Source organism: Microtus ochrogaster, chromosome 2 (genome assembly GCF_000317375.1).
Source record: "Microtus ochrogaster isolate Prairie Vole_2 chromosome 2, MicOch1.0, whole genome shotgun sequence".
Classification (NCBI taxonomy): Eukaryota; Metazoa; Chordata; class Mammalia; order Rodentia; family Cricetidae; genus Microtus; species Microtus ochrogaster.
In genome coordinates this window covers 98100664-98105903 of record NC_022010.1, presented here as the reverse complement: position 1 = coordinate 98105903, position 5240 = coordinate 98100664, and positions in this window count along the sequence as shown.

Here is a 5240-nt window from a genome sequence, read left to right as displayed (position 1 = left end):
CGCATGTGTGGAGGTCAGAGGGCACTACACGCATGTGTGGAGGTCAGAGGGTACTACACGCATGTGTGGAGGTCAGAGGACACTACCGCGCATGTGTGGAGGTCAGAGGGTACTACACGCATGTGTGGAGGTCAGAGGGTACTACACGCATGTGTGGAGGTCAGAGGACACTACCAGACGTGTGGAGGCCAGAGGCCCCTTGAGGAGTCGCTTCTCTCCATGTGGGTCCTAGCGGTTAAATCTTGCTCGTCAGGCTCGTCACCAAGCTCCTGGACCCCTTGCAAGCGCTCTGGCCCCTGCTATATTTGTTTTAATTAGGTAAAGGTATGAGTGTCACTGATCTGAAAGCCTGGACTCTGAAATCCAAATCTTTCCAAGACTGATGTAACCCCATGAGAGGAAAATCCCACAGCCAGTCTCCTGTGCTGGGTCTCAGTGAAAAACGCCCGAGGCTAAAATTATTCTGTGCCGTTCCCTCCAAGCTACCCGTGGAAGATGTATATAGAAGCAGGGTTGCTTTTTCTCTTTGGTCTCTGCTCCCATCCCCATTTATTTTATTTTTAAAATAGATTTTCATTTTATCATGCAGATATTTCAAAATCTAAACATATTTGAAATATCAGACCGTTTTATTTCCCTCAAGCATTTCGGAAAGAGAGCACTCAGCTGATGCTGATTTGAAGTGGACCATGCCTGGGCAGGTGGAGGTTCCCAGGCAGCGCCAGTCCTGGTGGACATTGGTCATATCCTGCCTATTAGAGCAGGAGACCAGAAAAGAGGTTCAGAACAGAAGTGCCGCCCACGCGGCTGCTGCGGCGTGGCAGCTGTAGCTGGCTGGCAGGTGGCAGGTCTTGAAGATATTTTTGAATCGGCTCATGGAATTCTGAATAGAATTCAAACGTGGGCACGTGAGTGCTCTGTTTCACTGCATCTCCGGCCCCCGACATTTCATCCACCATCGTGACTGTCAGGACACCTTAGCGGTTTCTCTGGTCATAACTTGATTTGTTAAAGAGAGCTATCTTACTGTATCATTTCACGGACTCAAGTTCCCCTGTCCTTTCCCCTCCATCACCGTGTCCCCCAACAAAGCCATAACCAAGTCAAACTGAATTAGTCAGCGTTGGCTGTCAGCCCTGGAGCAGGACCCGCAAAGTCTCGTGATGCCAGCCTGCTGGGCACCGTCTCCAAGGCAACGGCGGCTGTCTCTCTCTCGGAAGGGAAGCCTAGAAGAGTCTGGTCCTGATGTGGTCCTTCAGAGAGTCAGTGTGGGGGAGACGGTCTGTGAATGAGGACACTGGCTGCTTTGTTCTCTTCTCCTCGCTCAGGATGTCTCATTCACATTAATTTCTCTCTCTCTCTCTGAAATCAGCCTTTGGATTGAACTGTTTGTGATGGGCGTTAAAAGCACATTCAGAATGCACCCAGACACTAGTCTCAAATGCCCTGATTCATTGCCTACTTTAAAAAGCAAAAGATTCAGAATTCTCTTAGGAGAAGCCCAGATGAGATTAGCATGAGCCAAGACACATATAATAAAGGGTGCAAGTCCTGGTCCCCAAGCCCAAGGCCTCCCCTGCAATGCTCTTCATGCCCGTAGGACTATAAAGTTTATTGTCTAAACCAGGACACACTGCACTGTGGAAGAGGAAACGCCATGATTAAGCAATGTGACAGACACACACTCCCTGCCATCCAGGTGTTTATCCGCCCCCCTCCACCTCTCCTTTGAACAAATGCTCTCTCAGCCAGCGGAGTTAGAAGACCTCTGAGCTCAAGTGATAAAAGGCTCTCCTGCAGGCTGCGGAATACGACCTAGTCATAGGTCTGGAACAGAGAGAGGTGCGGGGGCAACTCTGAGGATCAAACAGACTGAAGGGAAAAGGCTCCGTGGTGCAGGGTCCCATGAAGGAGGGCTGGTCGAGCTGCCTGGCTCAGCAGAACTGCCATGCTGTCTAGTAGAAAAGTTTCGTCTTATGTCTGGGCAGGGCCACATGAAGCAACACCGCCACAATAAAGAAGACGACAAATTTACTGCTGCTGAAAAAATTTTTCCTAAGCATTTGCTGAAGGTAGACACCAGCCAGCTGGGAAACGTGTTTAGTCTTGAACAATGCTGCTAAGAGAAACTGGAAAAGCTGTTTATACTAGTCAGGGTTCTCTAGAGGAAAGGAACTGATAACACACACACACACACACACACACACACACACACACACACACACACGGATTTATTAGGCTAGCTTATGGCTATGGTCCAGCTAGTCAATCACTGTCTACCTACAGAAGATTCAAGAGCCCAGTGGTTGTTCAGGCCACAGGCTGGATACCTCAGCTGGTCTTCAGTTTGTGCCAGAATCCTGAAGAACAGCCTCCTTCTTCCATGTCTTTATACAGGCTGCCAGCATAAGGTGTGGCCAGATTAAAGGTGCATCTTCCCACCTCAAGAAATCCAGATTTAAACTGGGTCCTCCTACCTCAAATTAGTTAAGAAAAAAAGTTCCTTGCAGGTGCACTGAGGTTTAGTTAGTTCCAGATGTGCAGTTACCAGCCGAGACTTGCCTTCACGGTGTGTTTCCACCCCATCCCATATACTCATCTCCAGTCTTCCACCATAGGCTCCCTGATAAAGTAATCTGTACTTGGCTGAGTCTGAACGGGAAGGAGGGGATCGGGTCTAGCCTGGAGTTCCCTGTCACACGCAGAGTCCTGAGTCAATGCCCAGCACAGCATAAGCCTGGCGTGCTGGTGGATGCCTGCAACCTAAGTATTAGGGAGGAAGAGAAAGGAGAGCCAGAAGTCCAGGTCACCCTCAGCTACAGGATGGGGCAGCCTGGGATACATGAGACCCTGCCTGAGAGCAAGCAGCATGCAGGTCCAGGTAACGGAGACGTAGCATAATCTGTACCTTAAGTAACCAGGAAGAGTTTATGTAGTCCTTCCTTGCTGTGGCTCACACGTTTTAGACAGTTATAAAAGGCAGCTGCCAGCGTATTCTGTATTGTATTATGGACAGTTCTCCATCTCATCAGATATACACATGTACCTGTCTGCGCTCTGACAATGGCATTTCAGAACACTGAATAGTTCTAGAAGCTGAACTCCCAGCATCAGGTTTGTGGTTCTTCCCAAACCCTCTCCGCCGTAAACGGTGACACCATGCATGCACGGGCATTCTGTGCTGCATGAGTACGGAGAGTCCCCAACATTCTCACTCTGGTTCTGTGTGTGGCCAACTGGTGGCATGGACACACGATAAAGGCAAAGAGAGACAAGCTCCTATGTCATTCAGACGCACCCACAAGCCCGGCTCTAATCTCTCTGTTTAGTTTTCTTAACTCGCCACCTTACAGCAATTAAAGGAAATGAGCTCTGTTCTTTGAACTGACTACCGAAGGGGTTGGAGATGAAAAATGACTTGTTTATAAAATTAGAAAGCAACTTGTTTCTAGAAGGGTTTGTTATTTTTTTTTCAAAATAATGTTAATAATTCTACTAAAATTAGCCTCTTTCCAGATTTTATTTTAATTTTTTTTGTAATCAATAAGTGATTGGGGAAGGCAAGGTGCCCAACTGGGCCCTTCTGGGGAGAAAGGTTTGGGTCTGGTCAGGCTGCTTATCCGCCTTTTGAACTGTCACAAATGGCCTGCAAAAGTCCCCTTGGTGGAGGTGGCAGGGAGCTTGCTGTGTGGTGGTGGCGGAGGTGGTGGTGGCGGCAGAGGTGGCAGGGAGCTTGCTGTGTGGTGGGTGGCCCGCTGGTTTTCTTTCTTTTCCACACCCCTGGGGGAGGCTGTGCTCCAGGCAGCTCTAGGCCCTCAGTGTCTGTCAAGTCTGATGCTCTCCAGCCCTAGGGACAAAGGCCAACTTGCTGTCAAGATAAAAACAGCCGTTGGAAGGGGAGTCTGGGAAAGAATTCCGATGAAGAATCCTGGGAATTCCAGCCTCACATGGGAGAGGGCTGGAGGGGGTGATATGAATGAAGAAATTGGCAGCTAATCCCATGAGCCAGCTGTGTAGCTGGAACCGCACGGACTCCGGTACCTGTGTCTTCTCAGTGCAGTGGGAAAACCATGGGGGAAACCACAGACCACACACAAAGGGGCCTAGAGTTTTCCTTTCCCACAATGTTCCTCCTCACAGACTACCAATGTCTAACCTGAGAGTTAGGTCATGCTGGGGTACCCCGACTCCAGTGCCCATGGGAAGGTCATGGTGGGGCACCCTGACTCCAGTACCCTTGGGAAGGTCGTGGTGGGCACCCCCTCACCAGTGCCCTTGGGAAGGTCGTGGTGGGCACCCCCTCACCAGTGCCCTTGGGAAGGTCATGGTGAGGCACCCCATCTCCAGTACCTGTGAAGATGTCATGCTGGGGCACCCCATCTCCAGTGCCCTTGGGAAGGTCATGGTGAGGCACCCCATCTCCAGTGCCTGTGAGGAGGTCATGCTGGGGCACCCCATCTCCAGTGCCCGTGGGAAGGTCATGGTGAGGCACCCCGACTCCAGTGCCCGTGGGAAGGTCATGCTGGGGCACCCCATCTCCAGTGCCCGTGGGAAGAGCACACTGGGGACCTTCTCTCCAGTGCCCATGGAAAGGTCATGGTGGGGCACCCCCTCTCCAGTGCTCGTGGGAAGAGCATGTGGGGGCACCCACTCTCCAGTGCCTGTGGGAATGACTTCGGTACACAGACTGTGAGAGGTTCTGAGGGAACCCTTTCTGCTGAGCCCAGACATCCAGCCCATGTAGAGGATGCTATACCCTTACCAAGTGCAGAAACGGATAGCTTTGAGTCCAGAGAGAGGACGCTGCCACGATCCGCACCACTCTTGGTAAACCTGGCACCACCAGCCCACCAGCAAGGCAGCGTGTAGGAATTTCACAACCCTGTGGTCTCCTAAATAAAATAGTATCTCTTCCTATCCATGTGGTAAAGTATTTTGGGTTAGAAGGAACTAGAAACCCAAGTTAACAGAGAAAAGAATTTTTGAGTTTTTCTACAAGGTAAAGCAAGCATGTTTTCCTTTTCTGTCTGGGCTTCCAAACATTGAGCTCAAGTGTCAGGGAGATGGTTGGGGGTGGGGGAGGCAAAGACCCTGTAAGCCTGGTGACCTGAATTTGCTCCCCAGAACCCATGTAAAGGTGGAAAGAGAATGAACTTCAAGATTGAGCTCAGCATGAGGGAGCTGACTTGGACTGATGGAATGATGAGGAGGATGTCTTTCTGGCCACGGCAAGCCGGCAT